The sequence below is a fragment of the Ambystoma mexicanum genome, chromosome 5q (assembly GCF_040938575.1).
Source record: "Ambystoma mexicanum isolate Mex_15411 chromosome 5q, UKY_AmexF1_1, whole genome shotgun sequence".
NCBI classification, from domain to species: domain Eukaryota; kingdom Metazoa; phylum Chordata; class Amphibia; order Caudata; family Ambystomatidae; genus Ambystoma; species Ambystoma mexicanum.
The window spans coordinates 1,254,159,309-1,254,181,855 of NC_090933.1; the positions used below are offsets into that span (position 1 = coordinate 1,254,159,309).

General features: G+C 51.1%; 1 long non-coding RNA gene across 1 annotated transcript in view; it reads right to left on the reverse strand.

Moving 5' to 3' along the window:
• LOC138497985 (uncharacterized) overlaps positions 1–22,547 on the reverse strand; it is a 53,439-nt gene that overhangs the window by 1,934 nt on the left and 28,958 nt on the right. The window contains exons 2-3 of the long non-coding RNA XR_011278681.1: positions 1,094–1,125; positions 612–643 (exon numbers count right to left, since the gene is read on the reverse strand). This is a non-coding gene — a long non-coding RNA (uncharacterized lncRNA). The remainder of the gene's footprint in view (positions 1–611; positions 644–1,093; positions 1,126–22,547) is intronic.

Below are 22,547 nucleotides of genomic sequence, written 5' to 3' on the forward strand. Positions count from 1 at the left end.
GGCCATTCAACTACCAAGGCCGAGAGGCAGCCAAGGTCACACACATCAACCACCACCACACTACATCTCTGCCTGGCCAGCACTGCAGCTTTCCCCTCTAGGACGGGATGGGGACCGTGCCGGGGCACCCTGCACCCACTGCTGCTTTTGAGGGACAAAATATCCATCTGGGAGATGGACGCCCAAGGGCAATGACTTAATCCCCCACCCCTCCTGCCCCTCTAGCTACCCTGCGTTACAGGTTTTCCCCCTGCAAAAGGATGGGGAGCCAGGCGGGGCTCACTGGGACGACTGCTGGAAAAGGACCACAGAAATGGTGATCGTTGCAGTAAAAGTAGTGTTCTCTGTATCAAGTACGCGTACCATGCTCATAACAAAATGACCATCTGCATTACTACCGGCAACATTTTTGAAAAGGAGCTGCTACTTATGTTGCCCAGTTTTTCCTTCTGCAAAGCAGCCACCTTCCTCAATGCAAGGCACTCCCATCACTGGCCCCCGAACCGCCCTCCTACCCTTTCTCCCCCATACCACTGACACTGCAGCCACAGTTTCTTCCACCACAGTAACCCTCCACCCGCACATTACCAAGTAATATATGTGGTACTTACATAAGTCAGCATAAGCTTTTCTGTAGCCGCAACTGCAACAGAAACATAAAAGATTTACATTCAGTGCTTTGCCTACCAATAACACATCCGAACTGTCTGGCATATATCTGTACATTTTTCAGCTCCTTCCACCACATACATGAAACTTCTCTGTCATCTACCTCCACAGAAGGCTGGACTGCACAGTGATAGCAACCTGGCCTAAGACCAATGGGTGTATGGCAACCCCCAGCACACAAAACAAACATTGCACAGATGGCTAATTGGCAAACTTCCCTCCCAGGGAAACAGCACTGTTCAGCTGCACTGGGGGGCGTTTTGTCCGCAACCTGGACAAGTGTGTTCCTGGCCACCCCAATACCTCCCCAGAGCACCCACTTCCTTCACAACAGAACACTACAGGCCCTGTTCACCCCCACCCCAATAGCAATGTGCCCTCCACCCACTATCAAATGTTGGAATAAGCAAAATTTCATACGTACATAACAAGGGAGAAGCTTGAACTGCTCAAGACCTGTAAAGGGAAGAACAAAACATATATTATCTGTGTCAGCCCACCCACATACCAGACCACCCATATTGGCCCCACTGTAGCATTGGCCTGTACGTTTTGGGCACCCCGGCGCCAGACTGGCACACCAATGTGCCCCTCTACGCAAAGGCAGGTATAGTAAACGAAGAACCCAATTCAAAATGGCAGGCTGCCCTTTTGTGAGGGCGGAGGGGCCCCCTACACCGCTGTGGAATTTTCTAACGTGAGGGGGGTTGCACCTCTCCACCACCACCCCAATTTGAGGGGCGGCCCATCTCATGTAGCCCTCCCAAGGGGCAGATAAGGGGGAAGGCTGTCCTGCACTCCTCCCTGGGCTCAGGCGTCCGTTCCTAGGAGCAGATATCTGGTCCCAGGGAGGGCTGCATGACATGGCACCCACTCCATTGTGGGCAGGGGGGGGTTAACGCCCCATTCAGCTTTCCCAACCCTTTGGGGTGCTCCACCGCCCCCCCTAAAAAACCTTCCAACAATTTCACTGTTTTCCTTTGGTAACCCAACTCCCCTTTGTGCACAGGGGCACATTGGTGTGCCAATCTGGCGCCGGAGTGCCCAAACACTACTGCCCCCTCTATTGGGGGTCCTGCCCCACCTTTTGGGGTGCCCCCCCCGCCCCACCCCCAATGGCTGGGGGACACACCTCATGCAGGCCTCCCTGGGCCTCCTCCAAACGGCTGCGTGAGGTACACTCCACCTCCATTTGGGGTGAGGGGGGAGAGGGCCACCCCAAAAGGTGGGGCAGGACCCCCAATAGATGGGCCAGTAGGGTTTGGGCACCCTGGGGGCAGATAGCCACACTAATGGGCCCATCTGCAGCAAGCAAAGTTGGGTAAACAAAAAACAAAATGCTAAATCACAGGCTGCTTTTTAGGGGGGGCTGGGGGCCACCCTAAATTGGCAGCGCCTGATGTACCGCAACGGGGGGTGACCCTCAACCCCCCCCCACCCCAAATGGAGGGCCCCACCTCATGCAACCCTCCCTGGGGGCAGATATCTGCTCCTAGGAAGGGGCATCTGACCCCAGGGAGGGATGCATGAGGTGGTGCCCCCCCTATCTGCCCCCAGGGAGGGTTGCATGAGGTGGGGCCCTCCATTTGGGGTGGGGGGGGGGTTGAGGGCCACCCCCCGTTGCGGTACATCATGCGCTGCCAATTTAGGGTGGCCCTCAGCCCCCCCTAAAAAGCAGCCTGTGATTTTGTATATTTTTTTTTGTTTACCCAACTTGGCTTGGTGCAGATGGGCCCATTAGTGTGGCTATCTGCCCCCAGGGTGCCCAAACCTTACTGCCCCATCTATTGGGGGTCCTGCCCCACCTTTTGGGGTGCCCTCCCCCGCCCCACCCCCAATGGCTGGGGGACACACCTCATGCAGGCCTCCCTGGGCCTCCTCCAAACGGCTGCGTGAGGTACACCCCACCTCCATTTGGGGTGAGGGGGGAGAGGGCCACCCCAAAAGGTGGGGCAGGACCCCCAATAGATGGGCCAGTAGGGTTTGGGCACCCTGGGGGCAGATAGCCACACTAATGGGCCCATCTGCAGCAAGCAAAGTTGGGTAAACAAAAAACAAAATGCAAAATCACAGGCTGCTTTTTAGGGGGGGCTGAGGGCCACCCTAAATTGGCAGCGCCTGATGTACCGCAACGGGGGGTGACCCTCAACCCCCCCCACCCCAAATGGAGGGCCCCACCTCATGCAACCCTCCCTGGGGGCAGATAGGGGGGGCCCCACCTCATGCATCCCTCCCTGGGGTCAGATGCCCCTTCCTAGGAGCAGATATCTGCCCCCAGGGAGGGTTGCATGAGGTGGGGCCCTCCATTTGGGGTGGGGGGGGGGTTGAGGGCCACCCCCCGTTGCGGTACATCATGCGCTGCCAATTTAGGGTGCCCCTCAGCCCCCCCTAAAAAGCAGCCTGTGTTTTTGTATATTTTTTTTTGTTTACCCAACTTGGCTTGGTGCAGATGGGCCCATTAGTGTGGCTATCTGCCCCCAGGGTGCCCAAACCTTACTGCCCCATCTATTGGGGGTCCTGCCCCAGCTTTTGGGGTGCCCCCCCCACCCCACCCCCAATGGCTGGGGGACACACCTCATGCAGGCCTCCCTGGGCCTCCTCCAAACGGCTGCGTGAGGTACACCCCACCTCCATTTGGGGTGAGGGGGGAGAGGGCCACCCCAAAAGGTGGGGCTGGACACCCAATAGATGGGGCAGTAGGGTTTGGGCACCCTGGGGGCAGATAGCCACACTAATGTGGCCATCTGCACCAAGCAAAGTTGGGTAAACAAAAAAAAAATTACAAAACCACAGGCTGCTTTTTAGGGGGGGCTGAGGGCCACCCTAAATTGGCAGCGCATGATGTACCGCAACGGGGGGTGGCCCTCAACCCCCCCCCCACCCCAAATGGAGGGCCCCACCTCATGCAACCCTCCCTGGGGGCAGATAGGGGGGGGCCCACCTCATGCATCCCTCCCTGGGGTCAGATGCCCCTTCCTAGGAGCAGATATCTGCCCCCAGGGAGGGTTGCATGAGGTGGGGCCCTCCATTTGGGGTGGGGGGGGGGGTTGAGGGCCACCCCCCGTTGCGGTACATCATGCGCTGCCAATTTAGGGTGCCCCTCAGCCCCCCCTAAAAAGCAGCCTGTGTTTTTGTATATTTTTTTTTGTTTACCCAACTTGGCTTGGTGCAGATGGGCCCATTAGTGTGGCTATCTGCCCCCAGGGTGCCCAAACCTTACTGCCCCATCTATTGGGGGTCCTGCCCCAGCTTTTGGGGTGCCCCCCCCCACCCCACCCCCAATGGCTGGGGGACACACCTCATGCAGGCCTCCCTGGGCCTCCTCCAAACGGCTGCGTGAGGTACACCCCACCTCCATTTGGGGTGAGGGGGGAAGAGGGCCACCCCAAAAGGTGGGGCTGGACCCCCAATAGATGGGGCAGTAGGGTTTGGGCACCCTGGGGGCAGATAGCCACACTAATGTGGCCATCTGCACCAAGCAAAGTTGGGTAAACAAAAAAAAAATTACAAAACCACAGGCTGCTTTTTAGGGGGGGCTGAGGGCCACCCTAAATTGGCAGCGCATGATGTACCGCAACGGGGGGTGGCCCTCAACCCCCCCCCCACCCCAAATGGAGGGCCCCACCTCATGCAACCCTCCCTGGGGGCAGATAGGGGGGGGCCCACCTCATGCATCCCTCCCTGGGGTCAGATGCCCCTTCCTAGGAGCAGATATCTGCCCCCAGGGAGGTTGCATGAGGTGGGGCCCTCCATTTGGGGTGGGGGGGGGTTGAGGGCCACCCCCCGTTGCGGTACATCATGCGCTGCCAATTTAGGGTGCCCCTCAGCCCCCCCTAAAAAGCAGCCTGTGTTTTTGTATATTTTTTTTTGTTTACCCAACTTGGCTTGGTGCAGATGGGCCCATTAGTGTGGCTATCTGCCCCCAGGGTGCCCAAACCTTACTGCCCCATCTATTGGGGGTCCTGCCCCAGCTTTTGGGGTGCCCCCCCCCACCCCACCCCCAATGGCTGGGGGACACACCTCATGCAGGCCTCCCTGGGCCTCCTCCAAACGGCTGCGTGAGGTACACCCCACCTCCATTTGGGGTGAGGGGGGAGAGGGCCACCCCAAAAGGTGGGGCTGGACCCCCAATAGATGGGGCAGTAGGGTTTGGGCACCCTGGGGGCAGATAGCCACACTAATGTGGCCATCTGCACCAAGCAAAGTTGGGTAAACAAAAAAAAAATTACAAAACCACAGGCTGCTTTTTAGGGGGGGCTGAGGGCCACCCTAAATTGGCAGCGCATGATGTACCGCAACGGGGGGTGGCCCTCAACCCCCCCCCACCCCAAATGGAGGGCCCCACCTCATGCAACCCTCCCTGGGGGCAGATAGGGGGGGCCCACCTCATGCATCCCTCCCTGGGGTCAGATGCCCCTTCCTAGGAGCAGATATCTGCCCCCAGGGAGGGTTGCATGAGGTGGGGCCCTCCATTTGGGGTGGGGGGGGGTTGAGGGCCACCCCCCGTTGCGGTACATCATGCGCTGCCAATTTAGGGTGCCCCTCAGCCCCCCCTAAAAAGCAGCCTGTGTTTTTGTATATTTTTTTTTGTTTACCCAACTTGGCTTGGTGCAGATGGGCCCATTAGTGTGGCTATCTGCCCCCAGGGTGCCCAAACCTTACTGCCCCATCTATTGGGGGTCCTGCCCCAGCTTTTGGGGTGCCCCCCCCACCCCACCCCCAATGGCTGGGGGACACACCTCATGCAGGCCTCCCTGGGCCTCCTCCAAACGGCTGCGTGAGGTACACCCCACCTCCATTTGGGGTGAGGGGGGAGAGGGCCACCCCAAAAGGTGGGGCTGGACCCCCAATAGATGGGGCAGTAGGGTTTGGGCACCCTGGGGGCAGATAGCCACACTAATGTGGCCATCTGCACCAAGCAAAGTTGGGTAAACAAAAAAAAAATTACAAAACCACAGGCTGCTTTTTAGGGGGGGCTGAGGGCCACCCTAAATTGGCAGCGCATGATGTACCGCAACGGGGGGTGGCCCTCAACCCCCCCCCACCCCAAATGGAGGGCCCCACCTCATGCAACCCTCCCTGGGGGCAGATAGGGGGGGGCCCACCTCATGCATCCCTCCCTGGGGTCAGATGCCCCTTCCTAGGAGCAGATATCTGCCCCCAGGGAGGGTTGCATGAGGTGGGGCCCTCCATTTGGGGTGGGGGGGGTTGAGGGCCACCCCCCGTTGCGGTACATCATGCGCTGCCAATTTAGGGTGGCCCTCAGCCCCCCCTAAAAAGCAGCCTGTTTTTTTGTATATTTTTTTTTGTTTACCCAACTTGGCTTGGTGCAGATGGGCCCATTAGTGTGGCTATCTGCCCCCAGGGTGCCCAAACCTTACTGCCTCATCTATTGGGGGTCCTGCCCCAGCTTTTGGGGTGCCCCCCCCCACCCCACCCCCAATGGCTGGGGGACACACCTCATGCAGGCCTCCCTGGGCCTCCTCCAAACGGCTGCGTGAGGTACACCCCACCTCCATTTGGGGTGAGGGGGGAGAGGGCCACCCCAAAAGGTGGGGCTGGACCCCCAATAGATGGGGCAGTAGGGTTTGGGCACCCTGGGGGCAGATAGCCACACTAATGTGGCCATCTGCACCAAGCAAAGTTGGGTAAACAAAAAAAAAATTACAAAACCACAGGCTGCTTTTTAGGGGGGGCTGAGGGCCACCCTAAATTGGCAGCGCATGATGTACCGCAACGGGGGGTGGCCCTCAACCCCCCCCCACCCCAAATGGAGGGCCCCACCTCATGCAACCCTCCCTGGGGGCAGATAGGGGGGGGCCCACCTCATGCATCCCTCCCTGGGGTCAGATGCCCCTTCCTAGGAGCAGATATCTGCCCCCAGGGAGGGTTGCATGAGGTGGGGCCCTCCATTTGGGGTGGGGGGGGTTGAGGGCCACCCCCCGTTGCGGTACATCATGCGCTGCCAATTTAGGGTGGCCCTCAGCCCCCCCTAAAAAGCAGCCTGTTTTTTTGTATATTTTTTTTTGTTTACCCAACTTGGCTTGGTGCAGATAGGCCCATTAGTGTGGCTATCTGTCCCCAGGGTGCCCAAACCTTACTGCCTCATCTATTGGGGGTCCTGCCCCAGCTTTTGGGGTGCCCCCCCCCACCCCACCCCCAATGGCTGGGGGACACACCTCATGCAGGCCTCCCTGGGCCTCCTCCAAACGGCTGCGTGAGGTACACCCCACCTCCATTTGGGGTGAGGGGGGAGAGGGCCACCCTAAAAGGTGGGGCTGGACCCCCAATAGATGGGGCAGTAGGGTTTGGGCACCCTGGGGGCAGATAGCCACACTAATGTGGCCATCTGCACCAAGCAAAGTTGGGTAAACAAAAAAAAAATTACAAAACCACAGGCTGCTTTTTAGGGGGGGCTGAGGGCCACCCTAAATTGGCAGCGCATGATGTACCGCAACGGGGGGTGGCCCTCAACCCCCCCCCACCCCAAATGGAGGGCCCCACCTCATGCAACCCTCCCTGGGGGCAGATAGGGGGGGGCCCACCTCATGCATCCCTCCCTGGGGTCAGATGGCCCTCCCTAGGAACAGATATCTGCCCCCAGGGAGGGTTACAAGGGGTGCCCCCTTTCTACTTTGGTTGGGGGGCACCCGCCCCTATGGGGGGACACCCCCTCCCTTTCATTCAGTAAAAAATCCATGGTGGCTAGTGGCCCCCACCCCTTCCCCCAACCCTGTTTCCCATCATTTCATTTTTGTTTTTTATTTTACATTCCCTTGGGGCAGATGGTCAGCCATCTGCCCCAGGGTTCACATACACGTGCCCCCATGCTTTGGGGTCGGGAGGGGGGAGAGGGCTGCTTACTTGAAGCAGCCCCCTTCCCACCCCCCACCTCACAAAGAGATCCATGGTGGTCTAGTGGGTTGCTGGTCACGGATCGAGCGCTCTGCGCCGATCCGTGACCAGCAATGCCTCATATGTGGTGTCCTTGGAAAGGGGAGAAAGTCCCCTTTCCAGGGACACCACTTTCTGTTCAATCCCTGGTGGCCTAGTGGGCCCCAGGACCCCAAACCCCCTCCCACCTCCCCCCATCCCTCAGATTATTATTATTTTTTTTATATATATTTCCCTGGGGGCAGATGGCCAGCCATCTGCCCCCAGGGTACATTTTCATGTGTCCCCATGCTTTGGGGGCCGGGGGGGGGGGAGAGGGCTGCTTACCTGAAGCAGCCCCCCTCCCCCCCAACTCGCAAACAGATCCATGGTGGTTCAGTGGGTTGCTGGTCACGGATCAGCGCTCTGCGCTGATCCGTGACCAGCAATGCGGCATATGAGTGGTGTCCCTGGAAAGGGGAGAAAGTCCCCTTTCCAGGGACACCACTTTTAGGTCAATCGCTGGTGGCCCAGTGGGCCCCAGGGCCCAAAACCCCCTCCCACCTCCCTCCTTCCCTCGATTTTTTTATTTTTTTTTTTTTTCCCCACCCCCGGGGGCAGTGATCATCTGCCCCCAGGGGTCCCTGGCGCTGTGGCCCCATGCTTTGGGGCCACGGGGGAAGGGGGCCGCTTACCTAGTAAGCAGCCCCCCCTCCCCCACGCGTCACAAAAGGATCTTCGTTTGATCCGTGACGTTGCTGCCCGCGGATCGAGGCGCCCTGCGCCCGATCCGCGGGCAGCAAAGTCACACAATGGGTACCGTTGGAAAGGGGAGAATCTCCCCTTTCCAACGATACCCGCCTCGATCTCCGGCTTGAAATACAGCCGGAGATCGAGGCGGAACAAGAAGGGCACTCACCTTCTCTCTCCAACGCAGCAGCCGAAAATGGCTGCTGCGGTGGAATTGCTTTCAGTTTCACGCCGACGTGCGTCACGCACGTCGGCGTGAAACTGAAGGAAATCCAACCCCCGGGCAGTGAGGGGGGACCTCCCCCTCACATAGCCCGGGGGTTGGATTACAGTTTTGAGCGATCCCTGCTTTGCAGGGATCGCTCAAAACAAGGTGCCGAAAAGGACGAGCTATCTCGTCCTTGGCACTGCGTGTGCACTTCCAAGGACGAGATACCTCGTCCTTGGCACTTAAAGGGTTAAGAGGTTTAGGAACCTCAAAAAGCATGATGGTACCCCTTGGGCTACCTGGGTGAGTGAAAGTTTGAAAAACTTAGAGGGATGGATTAAGGGTTACAGGGTTAACACTTATGAAGGAATGAAGAATCTTGTAATGTTGGAGTCAATTTATGATGCCTGCTCTCCTGAGCTCAGACAGCACTTGGCTGATTCAAAGGAATTGGATTCCAGGAAGTTAGCTAAGGCTGCTGACTTGTGGGTTGCCAACAGGGCCACTCACAAGGATTCTGGGGCTACTCAGAAAAAGGATGAGGGAAAACAGCCAAAAAAGGACTCCAAAGAGAATTCTAATAATTCCAATTCCAAAGAGGGCCCCAAACAAAACCAAAAGGGTAAGCCACAAGGGAAACCAAATCAGGCTAGTGTACCTCCTGGTGCCAAACCAGAAGGAGGTCAGAACAAGCCACCATTCCAGAAAGCATTTGGGAAATGCTTTGTTTGTGCCTCTACTGACAATGTGGAAGGAGATCCCAGATGTAAGGGTAAACTTTCAGGGGTCCAGCTTGTCTCCTTAGCCTTCGCTCCAGAGGAGGAAGTACAAATGGCAAGTGGAAACTTTCTGTTACAGGCTGATGGACCCATTGGAGTCTCAGCCAGTGTTTCTTTAGTGTCTCTGGGTTTGTGGGAACAACAGAAGTTAGATGTCTATAATTCTATCCCAGATAATACTAAAGAGTATTATAAGGACAGTGTCCAGGTGAATGGTCAGGAGACTCCTGACATTAGGGACACTGGGGCCAGCATAACTGTGGTGGACAAATCGTTTTTTCAGGCTGAGGATGTTGCTAAGGCACCCAAACGCCTCACCAAGTTAGCTGGAGGGCCTGTGCAGATGCTTCCCCATCTACCAGTTATCATCCAGTGTAATGACATGACTGTGAAGATACCTGTCAGCATACAAAGTGAGGTGCCAGGAAGGGTTCTGTTGGGTAATGACTTGAAAACTCTTGGAGTAGTGTCACATACCCCCAGACCTCCTAGTAAATGGTTACAGAAGCTCACAATGAGAGGTTCTCCCAAGGAGATGATGAAGAAAGAGATCACTCCTGCTCCACTGGAGATGTCAGCTGCTGTCTCTAAGAAACTAGAAGAAAAAGGGAAACCAGCCCGAGCGCGCAAAGGGCGTCTGGCTGAATTACCTGGCTGTTGTGCTGTGGATGCGTCTCTACATTGCAGTCGGCAATCTTTCAGCTGTAGGACCAGCTGTTTTGGAAATCCCGGCGAGAAGGTGAGGCGAGTGAACGCGGCGAAAGCAAGGCGAGTGGCAGGCAGGAAAGGACAACTCCATTGTGCCGCAGAGCTGCATGGCCCCGCCCCCTGCCACCCCCCCAGGAGGGAGGAGTGCTACAAAGCCTGCACCCAGACACCCTTGCGGCGCTAAGCCCGAGCCCCCAAAGGGCGTCTGGCTGAATTACCTGGCTGTTGTGCTGTTTGGCTGCTTGATGTGGCTGTGACCCTACTCTGCGGCTGGTGGTAAACAGAGGCAAGTCAGATAAACACATAGCTTTAAGCGGTGCGGCGGAGAGGAGCACCCGACCAGGAGATTGAGTTTCCCTCTCCACTGGTGCAAACATAGAGGAGCTGCACGACGATGGGACGCCTGAAAAGTGACACCTCACCCGACAACAGGTAAGGCAGCGGGTTGCTTCCTATCCGGCTCCTGCTGGGGGCCAATCACCAACTACGGGAGACCTCAATAAAGGCATGTTGCCTTGGAGACAAAGCCGACTGGCTTTCCCGAAAAAAATAGTCCCGAAGCAGGACCAGCTCCTGGCGGCTGAAATGGCCAGGGAAGACCCCGCCCCGATGGTCGTAGCACCAGAAGACGGCGAACTAGACCAAATTACTAGCGGGGTCAGAGTCGCCCAAGATCAGACCCCTCCTAGAGTGGAAAAGGGCCAGGCAGGGGCAACGCAGTTAACTCTGCCAAACGAACAGGGTGACAAGATAAGCCCCCAGAGGGCCCAGGAGACTGATGAGGCCCCGAATGAGCCCATCCATTTGAAGACGCTCAGCGGGGAAGAATTTGTTGGGGAAATGCCCGACATAATTGAGGAGAATCTGACTATCGAACAATCAGAGCGGGAGGCTCCACTAGAGAAGGTGCTGGGAGTGGGGGGGAAAGGGGCCGAAACATCTGACCCAATAACAGCAGAGGAGGGGGTCGACCAAAAAGACGCATCAGGAGCAGGAGTTGCCTGTCCCAAAGTAGGGGAGGCAGCAATCCCCCGGGATAAAACACCAACTCTGAAGGGGGCGATCACAGTACCCTCTATTACTGAGAAAGAGATGCCCCAGATAAAAGCGGCCACCCAGAGCATACTACCCAGCTGGGGGGAATCCCCACGACCAAATGAGGGGCAGAGAATGTTCGACGTAAACACTGTGAATGTCTCGGACTCAAGTCCGGGAGTTCACGGGGAACAGAGGAATGGCCACTTGCCGACCCTTCTCCCCCAAAGTGGTTGCAACGGCACGACCCATGAAACGCTTAGTAACTCAAACCTTGCTGCGAAATTAATTTTGGACATTTCAAACATTACTGATAAAATAGTAAGGGAGAAAAGGAGAAGTCTATCATTCATTAAGGATAAACTGGCAGTGCTTGATGATGAGGTGGACCTAACAGACCAACTGGATGCAAATAGCTCACAAAGAGGGGGAAATTCACAGCAAAATACAGGTCCCAGACAAACTGATTACAGAAGCAAAGCTCCGCAGGGGCCGTTGAAAATGACAGTCTATGAGAATTGATGACATTTCCATGGAAAAAATAAGCGATCTATTCTGCAAGGGAAAAAGGGACGACATGGCTCATATTCAGAATGTGATGATGGCATCTTTAAACATCACACTTGCCCCCTTTCTGAAGCTTTATGAGTCCATGAACGAAAACTTGCAGCTACTACACACCTTAGTATTAAAAACTGAGGAAGGAATGGGGGCAATTGTAAGCTTCACGAAGCAACTGGATATGAGATTGCAAAAAGAATCTGACTTGTCACACCAGTGGCAAAATCGCCTCTGCGACTTGGCGCGCCAGGAATCCAACGATAAGCAACTCTTGATGGAAGCCATACATGAGGATCATAAGTGGATAAGGAAGCAAAATCAGCGGTCCTCTATGAAAACAGATCCCAAACGAAATTCTGAAAGGTACCAGGACTCGGTAGTGTCGAGGGGGAAAAACCCTGAAGTGATCCATGCAAAGGAAAAAACAGGCGGTCCCCTAGTATTAGGGAAGGGCCTAAAGACAACTAGACCAAATAACTCAGACTGCCTTTTAATAATAGACGAGGAAAAGAAATCAACGTATGCGATTTTCAAAGAACCTCCGCATCAAGCAGAAAAAAGGAGCGTTTGCCCAGAAGATCCTTCCCAGGACAAGAAAGGAATAAGTCAAAAGAAAGCAAAAAATCAAGCTCAAAAGCGCAAAGCAAATGGATCTAGAGCATTCTTGAGGAACATCAAATTGCCTATTGAGGAGAGGGAGGAGCCCCTACCTAAGAAGCCGAGGAGAGAACTAAGCTTGTCAGGACCATCAAAGGGGAAACCAGCGATCAAACAGAATGAAAAAGATTCTGACATAAGTGTCTGCTTGAGTGACCTCATAGAAACAGCTGAAGAACTCAAAGAGGATGAGCTGTGGGACAACATCAGCTTATCTGAATGGCAAGCAATAGACAACCATTTAGACTCTGCCCCGATGGAAAAAAAATGAGAAAATCCGAAGATCAAAGGAAAAAGAAACCCAACGAAAAAATAAACTATGAAGTGGACAACCAAAGATCTAAAGGTACCAACTGTCTGAAAGAGGAGCATCAAAACGAGAAAAGAAGCCCAGGGAAAAGGTACCAAGAAAACATATCCCATAGGAGGTGTGACTCTCGAGAAAGCCTCCAAAGGAAGATAAGGGACAGGTACCAAGGAAACAGATCCAATGGGAGAGGGAAATCTCCCCACGAATATTGTGACGAAAGATTTAATGATAGTAAGAGAAGAAGAGAGACATCATAGTCAAAGAGCCTCGATTAACTATAATGGACAGGAAAAGGAGCCCTAATAACAACAAAAAACCCGGAGTTATTAAAGCAGCTGGAAGTCAGGCAAAATGAAAGACTCCAAACAAGCCCAGTCAATCGGCGTTATTTGAAAGAGAGAAAAACTCTGAGACATAGGAATCGAGAAAAGAAAACAAAAGAAAGCCAGCAAGGAGATGAACGGGAGACTGGGGGTAAGCATGGTCAATTTCATACATTGAGACTGGAACGGATGTGGAGTGACAGAAAACGGATAGTGCTGAACAGGGCTAGGGTAATGGCACTATTCAAAGACCTACCGTCAACCTTGAGAATCCATAGTGATGATGTGGCAATAGTCGAGTTTATCGATGAAAAAAAGCCGGATGTGGTCCTACTACACCGGAGGACAAGCAAATTGAAAGAAAGTCTGTGGGGGGTAAGGTATAACCTTGAGTCCTGGGGATACAGACTCGATGACCCAGGAAGAAAAAGTGATCAGCGAGAGGTAAAGACTGTCAGACATCCTATAGTGAGGGTGGAAAAAATAATGAAAACCTTTGAAAAGAAAGCAGCGAACACAAGGCAGGTAGGAGGGTGGGTCAATACAAAAGTCAAGTGCCAGACAACATCAGGAGGTTACAAGGGATCGTTGCTCAGATTTAACGAGCAATATAAATATCTACCGAAAGGCCAAAGAGGATCAATTAACAAAACTGAGATACACGATTGATAATTCAAATCAGAGGGAAAAAGGGACAGGAATCGGTACTCAGAGACTGAAAGAAGTGGAAACAAGAAGCAACCCTACCATCATACCAGAAAAAAAGAGACAATAGATTAATTGCAGTGGAAAAGGAATTAAACCTCTATTGGCATCATGGAACACACAGGGTTTTGGAGATCTCTACTCGGGGGAGAGTAATTTCCTAGTGAAATATGAATTAATTTGCATGCAAGAGAGCTGGATCAGAAGAACCCCGGTGTGTGAAGGCTATCAAGTCTACATAAATCCGGCACAGAAAGGACCCTTAGGAAGACCTCGGGCAGGGCTGGTAACCCTAGTGAAGGAGGATTGTCAATTGCAAGTATTAGAACATCAAACCCCGAACCCGTTTCTACAGATACTCAAAAGTGGTGAAAAACAGAGGTAGAAATGAAAGGAGACTCCTTCCAATGAACACATATTGGAACCCCTCAGAAATAGCCATGAGTAAATATCTAGTGGAGATAATGAGGGCTATTGATGCAGCAATGTTAGAAGATGAGGGCCAATTGATCATTTTATGCGGGGACCTAAATATTAAACTGCTGGATAAAAAGGGACTGCTGAAAAGAAGACAGACTCTGCCGCCTAACGAAAAACTCTGGCTCGCAGAAATGGACACCAGGGAGATGTCTATGTTGAACGGTCAAACAGTAGGGGACCTCCCAGGATCAAACACCTGGACAGCGAACTCGAGGGCGGCTTGCCTTGACTACTGTTTTGTTGCCAGAAACACCTTACCCTGGATAAACTCCTTCAAAGTAGTCCATCATATGGTTAGCGACCACGCTCTGCTTGAAATTGAACTTCTCTGGAAGACGGAAGAGCCGAAGCACCGAAACTTTCCCGAATTGGTATTATCGGGCGGACGTACAAGGCTAAAAATCAAAGCGAGCTCTATTCCCCTACTAGTAGAGCGACTGAAACACAACGTCGAAGAAAACCAAGACACAGTGGACTATGGTTGTCTTTTGAAGGAATTTGAGATTAAGATCGGTCCTAACAAAAAACAAGAGGTAATAAGGAAACATGCACACAACAAAATCTTGGTGGTGAAACGAAGGGAACACCGTACAGAATTGAGGCGTCTGTGGAAAAGCTCCCTCACTAATAAAGAGGAACTCATAAGACTCTGCAAACAGGCTTATAAAAACTGGCTAAAATCCACCAGGATGTGGAGAGCACAATTAGATGCTGAAAAAATGATTGCAGCAATAACTACGTCTAACTCAAGGTCCTTATGGGAGATAATCAATAAAGGGGGAGAACTCCAGACCGCATTGACATCTAGTAATGTGTCAAAGGAGGATTGGGTGAAGTTCTATACAGATCTCTTTCAGGAGAAAGACCCTATTAAGACCGAGCAAAGATGAGGAAACGAATGGTCAATTTACATTGAACGGGAAGATATCCTAATAAGGATACAAAAGTTGAGTTTATCTCGAGCGGCAGGCCCGGACGGCATCTCTAACTGTATGCTTAAGGATAACAAGGAAGAGTGGGCAGATTTCATCTTTATATTATTCCAGCAGATCTTAAGAACTAGATCAATACCCCAATCCTGGAAGGAGGCCCTAATAGTACCTATATATAAGAAAGGAGATCGTAACAACCCGAGGAACTATAGGCCTATCGCCCTACTCGACTGTATAGGATAACTGTTCTGTTCCATTCTGCTGAGAGATCTGAAAAATTGGGCAATAAAGACAGGGATCCTCGATAAGAGACAAACGGCATTCATGAGCGGCGTGTGAACATCATTGAATCTATTCATCCTGAATATACTCAAGCTACGAGCATTAGAACAAAAGAGGAATATATACTTGGGCTTCGTCGACCTGGAACAGGCCTTCGATGGGATCTGCAGAGAACTCCTATGGGCCAAATTAAGAAAGTGGAACTGTCCGCAGGATCTGCTTGAGGCAATTCAGGAACTATATACCAACACTTCAGTTCAGATAGTTGTCACAAAACAAGGAGATCTGACAGAGAAAATACCGACATCAAAGGGCATAATGCAAGGGTGTGCACTGGCACCCTTCCTGTTCATTCTGTACCTAGCAGATATGAAAGAATCCCAGGACCAAATCCGTGCATTTCCGCCAGTATTTCAGGACGAAGCCCTCTCAAGGATGGTGTACGCAGACGACGTCCTATTCGTGGATCAAACCCCCATAGGTCTGCAAAGGCGAATTGTGGAATTTAAGTCCTACTTAAATCAAAATCACCTGAAGGTCAACGTAAAAAAATCTATGATCTTAATAATGCAGTCGGCGTGTGGATCCAGAGCCAGAAAACAGAAAAAGAGATTCATCTGGTCATTGGACAACCACCCACTGGAAATAGTGGACTCAACAGTCTACCTGGGGGTACAAATCAATAAGAACATCAATGAGCAAGGGCAATTAGACTCCATCAAAGCAAAGCTGATAAAACTAACTAACCAAGCTCAAGCTCTCCACCAACGTTACGGATCCTTTTCAATGCTGCCAGTAATCACATTTTACAAACAAAAAGTAGTGGCAAGTTTGACATACGGAGCAGAATCCCTGCTAAACCTCCATTGGAAAACATGGGAGGTGCTAGAGGCTTTTTTCTGGAGAAGGGTACTCAGGCTCCCGAATTCCCTCCCTGTCTCGACAATAAGACACAAACTAAGACTGCAATCGATGGAGTCAACGGTCCTGTGGAAGACCCTCTCCTTATACCCGAAGTGTATCCTTGATAAGCCGTCCATCCCATTCGAATTGCTAGCCAAAACAGAGGTAAAAAAGAAAGACTTCCATTTTGAGGCTTGGAAACAGAACTGTCTCAAAATATTGGAATATCATCACATCAAAATTGCAACGCTAAAAGAAAACCCAGAGAAAGCGAAGAAAAACATGCAGGAAAAAGACTGGATCTCCACGGATAATCGAAAAATGCAGAACACAAACTGTCATAACCTTACGTGGGAACGAAGAGCATTGAACAAACCTCCCCCTTATCTGCGACGATTTCCCTCTTCAAAATATAGGGACCTATTGATGAGATGCAGATTAAACATCCTGCCGACAAGAGAGGTCCAGTGGATAGGGAAACAAATTCTAGTGGAAGACGCAAGATGCCGTTTCTGTAATGACCAGGAGATGTTGGAAACAGTGGAACATTGGCTGTTTTTTTGTACAGAATTAAGCGCCCAAAGGAGCCTATATTTAGGCAAATGGGTGGTCAACATAAATGAAACAACGACTGAAGAATACTGGGAACGAATTATGATGGTGTAAAAAAATCGGCCCCACCCTAGAAGCCCTAAGATTCATAGAATCAATCCTAAAGGGACTAAAGGCGGGAAACGTGGAATCTTGAGAGCACGGACATACATTAAAACATTAAGCATAAGCATAACGATGGGGGGGGGGGCTGGGGAAAAAGACTTGGATCTTCTTCTTTCTTTTGTTAAAGGTTCAAAAGAAATGTAACCAATAAAACAAAAAAAAAAAAAAAAAAAGAAACCTAAAACTTCTAAAAAGAACCCCACAGCCAGCACTCCAGTGCAGCCAACAAGGACTTCCCCTAGGTTGTCCAAAGTTACACCAGTAACTCCCCCTCCAGCTGAGGCTGAGAGGGAGGTACAACCCTGTGTGGTTGAACTAGACTCTGAGGAAGAGCTAGTGGAAGGCCAGGAACTCATTGGAGATCTGGATCCTGTTGACCATCCTGAGCTGCAGTCTTTACTGGCAGAAGGTGGACCCAACAGGGCACACTTCAATAAGGGACAGAGAGAATGTCCAACTCTGAAAGGTCTTCGCCACCAGGCAGATGCTCAGGCTGAAGGGCAAGAGCCTGGGAAATATAGGTTACACTGGGAATATGGCCTCCTCTACAGTGAACCAATGGAGTCTGCACCTGGGGACAACAAACGGCTTGTAGTACCCCAAGAGAACAGACCACAATTCTTGCAGTTAGCCCATGAGATTCCTTTGGCTGGTCACTTGAGTTTCAAGAAGACCAAGGAAAGGCTCTCACTCTACTTTTATTGGTCAAAGATGGGGGCTGAAGTAGATAAGTACTGCAGGAGCTGCCACACCTGCCAGACTTCTGGTAAGGTTGGTTCCAAGAATGTGGCACCTTTAGTGCCTCCCCCTGTAGTGGGAGTCCCATTTGAGAGAGTAGGGATTGACATTGTTGGTCCCCTTGATCCTCCAACCTCCTCAGTCAACAGGTTCATACTTGTCTTAGTAGACCATGCTACTAGGTACCCTGGGGCAATTCCTATGAGGACTGTTACAGCTCTGGCTGTGGCTAAGGCCCTCCTTGGTATTTTTACCAGGGTTGGGTTTCCTAAGGAAGTAATCTCTGACAGGGGGTCAAATTTTATGTCCCACTACATGAAGGCCATGTGGAAAACCTGCAGAGTTACTTAGAAGTTCTCAACCGCATACCACCCTCAGACAAATGGGTTGGTTGAAAGGTTCAACAGAACCATGAAGAGCATGATAGGTGCTTTAGAGGACCCCCTTAAAAGAAAGTGGGACCTTCTACCGCAATGCCTTCTCTGTTTACAGAGAAGTCCCTCAGGAGGGAGTAGGTTATTCTCCCTTTGAACTTCTTTATGGTCATCCGGTCAGAGGTCCATTGGCCCTGATGAAGGAGGGGTTGGAGAGTGCTCCTTCCCACAAGCCAGTCAGAGTGACTGACTATGTGATAGGTCTCCGGAGGAGAATGTCGCACATGATGGCAGAAGCAAGTGATAACTTGAAAGCTGGACAAGCATTGGTCAAGCACTGGCATAATCAAAAGGCTAACATGGTTGAGTTTACTCAAGACCATCTAGTTCTCGATATGATTCCAACAAGGCAGAGGGCCTTGCAAGACAAATGGATGGGACCCTTCAAGAATGTGGGTAAAATTGGAGAGGTCAACTATCTGGTGGACTTGGGCAATCCCAAGGAGGCTCCAACAGTCATGCACACCAACAGACTAAAAGCGTATGTCTCCAGACCTGATGTAGGAGCTTTGCTTCTAGCATCATCAGAGGAAGAAGAAGAGAGTGAAGCTCTTCCTGATCTCCTCAGAGGCTTACCTTTAGACGAAAAGATTGAAGGAGTAAATCTCTCTTCAAATCTGACACCTGAGCAACAGGAAGAGTGCAAATCTATGTTAAATCAGTTTGCCTCTCTGTTCTCACTTTCACCAGGCTTGACCCCTTGGGGACAGCATGACATACTCACTGGTGACTGTCTGCCAGTCAAAAGCAGAGGATATCGAATGTCAGAGAATGTAAGAACCCACATCAAAGGTGAGGTCAGCAAGATGCTTGATCTCGGGGTAATAGAGCCCTCTACTAGTCCATGGTCTAGCCCAGTTGCGTTAGTACCAAAGGCAGGATCTAAAGAACTTAGATTCTGTGTGGATTACAGAGCTCTTAATGCAGTCACTAAGACTGATGCCCACCCTTTGTCAAGGACAGATGAGTTGGTGGATAGACTTGGTGCAGCCAAGTTCCTCAGCACATTTGACTTGACGTCAGGCTATTGGCAAATAGCCCTGACAGACCATGCCAAGGAGAAAACTGCATTTCTACCCCAGTTGGCTTATACCAGTTTAAAGTTTTGCCTTTTGGATTGAAAAATGCACCTGCTACATTTCAAAGGATGGTAAACCAGGTTCTGAATGGGATGGAGGACTTCTGCATGGCATACTTGGATGACATAGCAGTGTTCAGCAATTCCTGGGAAGAACATGTGGACCACCTGAGATATGTTTTGCAGGCTCTTGGAAAGGCCAATCTGACCATAAAGGCGAGTAAATGCCAGATTGGATAGAGTAAAGTGGTCTACCTCGGACATGAGGTAGGAGGTGGAGAAATAAGGCCTTTGCCCAGTAAGATTGAAGCTGTGCAAAATTGGACAACACCTACTACTCAGACCCAGGTGAGAGCCTTCTTAGGCCTCAATGGGTACTACAGGAATTTCATAGAGAACTATGGGACAATAGCTTCTCCACTGAATGTCATCTCCTCTCCTAAATTCTCTAAAAAGGTTAGGTGGAATGAGGAATGCAATCAGGCCTTTGAAACCCTGAAAAAGGCTCTTTGCCAAGCCCCAGTACTCAGAGCTCATGACTACCACCAAACTTTCATTGTGCAAACAGATGCTTCAAATGTAGGAATAGGTGGAGTCCTCAGTCAACTGGATGGGAAAGGTAGGGAGCACCCCATTTACTTCATCAGTAGAAAACTGAAGGATCCTGAAACAAGGTGGGCAAACATTGAACAAGAGTGTTTTGCTATTGTGTGGGCTCTGAAGAAGTTTAGGCCATACTTGTATGGTTCTACTTTTGTCATTCAGACTGGCCACCAACCCTTGAGATGGTTAATGCAAATGAAAGGGGAAAAACCAAAACTATTGAGATGGTCAATCTGCCTGCAAGGGTTTGATTTCACCATTGAGCACAGGTCAGGGTGTCACCACCAAAATGCTGATGGTCTCTCTAGGATGTATGTCATCGACTAGAGGTATGAGATTCACCCAGGAGTGGATTAAATCCTCCTGTCCCTTATTCTGGGGGGGGGGGGCGAGTGTTAGGGAGAATTCTCCGTTTAGGCTGAAATTCCTAACCTCGTGAGTCCCCCAGCAGTTTTGCTGGATTTCTGGAGTTTGTTTTTTCTCCTGCCAAGAGTGAGACTCTTTTCCTCCCACTCTTGGACATGATTTATGGTGTTCCTTTGAATGTTAATGCGTTCCATGGGCTATGGGGTCTTTTACTCCATAGGGTCTGATATGTTTTTCTTATGTGTGTTACACAGCACCCTCCGTGCAGTAACACAGGGGTGTCATAGTGACCCCCCCACCATAGACTCCATACCCTGGGACTGACTACTGTCTCCCAGGGCATGTAAAGTCACCATTGGCTTTACTAGTCCCAAATTACTAACAGAACCAGTACAAACCATCATATTGTGGACGTACTGGTAGAGGCAATTCGATTGCCCCTCCCCTGGGTCTGTTATTCAAGGGGGCACTGTCCCGTCCCCCCTCGTCGAGTTTTGGCTGGTGGCAGTGGATACTACTTTTTATATTCAACCGCAAATATATCTCTATGGGATTTTCCCATTGTTCGAGGCTAATACTTTTTAACATAGCCTCTAACATACCGCTGGTTTATTTATTTAATATTAATTCACCGGTTGGTATTTTCTGCCAGAACTCGGTTTTAAAATGGCGTTTGTGTTCGTCTCTGTAACTCCAAATCAAAGGGCGAGCCCTTTGTTCCACTTTTTGGCGGGCTTCTCCACAGAAGCCTCCAAAAGTGGTGCCACTCTGTCTGGGTACCACAGGGCGTGTGGGAGGGGGTTTAGGCACCCTGGACTGAGTTACCTTGGTAACTCAAGTCGCACTCTGGTGTGAATGGCCCAAGTGGTGAGCCGGCCAGCTCACCACTTAGCATGTTTGATTGACAGCTAGGCTGAGTGAATGGGGGTGTGCTGCATAAAAGCAGGGCTTTTGGGACTGGAACTTCAGAAGTCGCCACAGGACCTGAAAATCCGACGAGGGAGAAGCTGAGCCGACCTGCTACGACAACACCACCGGTGGAGCCCTGCTAAACCGACTCACCACTTCCCAACGACAGAGGAGATCTCCCTGCTGGAGAGTCTTCTTCCCCTTACTGGTGGGCACATCCAGTTTACCTTCTTTTCTCGCATCCCAGGACGTCTTGTGGTCGAATTGCCCGTGCCAAGCACCCCGGCAACTGGATAACCACTTACCATTGGACCGCGAATAAAAGGACCGCTCCTTTTAATTGAGAATTCCGCGGCTGGTTTCTTCCCTGGCAGTGCAACGGACTCCTGCTTTCCTCCCCGAGGAGATCCTCTCTTCCCCCGGACGAAGCACCGACTTGCACCCGCTGCCAGGAACAACTGCCCCCGCTGGAGCGTTCTCACCATTTTAAGATACTGTGTCCACCAGGCCTCCCTTTCTACAAGGTAACAATAATCCCTTAACCTTCTGGACTGGGCTGGCCGCCTTGACCATCTAACTGGTCCCTTTCTTTTTGGTCCAACTCTTTCTGAACTTATTGCGAGACTTTTGGGCACTTTGAACCGTGTGACCTTGGACACCTTTCAACCGGAGCCTCTTAAAGTGGGTCCGGCCTTGTTAACTTTGAATTTACGGTTTTAATCTGCCTTCTTCTCCTACTGTGTTCTTCCGAAAGTGTTGGGATCTGTTTCTATCTTTGTTCTGCCTTTCTCTCCCTTTTAAACCGATTGATTAGAGTGCCATCTTCGTTAAGCGCTCACCGCTGTCTGAAAATAAGTGTTGCTTTACTTAAGACTTGTCTAACTAATCGTTGAAGGGAGTGTATATCTTTTAGTGACCGTGGTTTTGAACAGCTTGATATTAGTGCCAGTGTGTTTTACTAGATGTGTTTTTAAATAAATCATATCTCTTTTACACCAAGCTCTGGTCAGTGTTTGCTTGTTCTACTGTGTTCTTTTGACCTATTGTGAATACTCTGTATACTGCCTAACTCTTCTTGAGATACGTCTGACTGCTCAGCCACAGCTACCAGGTAAATCTGGGTGGGACAGACTGCTACCAATTGGGTTTACTGCCAACCACCTGTAGTCTTAAATCTTTTGCAGTGGTCCCAGAGGGAACTGCCAGGTTTCTGCCTAACAGAATGCTCTTCCAAGAATTTAGTAGAGTATGCAATCTACCTAGAAACCAATTTCTATTATAAGCTGCAATCACTGCAACACTTGGAAATACATCACCTGTGTTCTCCAAACTACCCCCAGAACACGTTATGGTGAGAACTGTAAAATCTCTGTCAAACAAAAGAGGCAGGATCTCAGCAATATATAGAACCTGCATCTCCCACTTGATCTAGACCAGGAGCAAAGCCAGGGACAAATGGGAAACAGATCTAAAAGTTCCTATAGAAGAAAGTGAGTGTACATATGTCGCAAAGCTCTCAACGCTAGA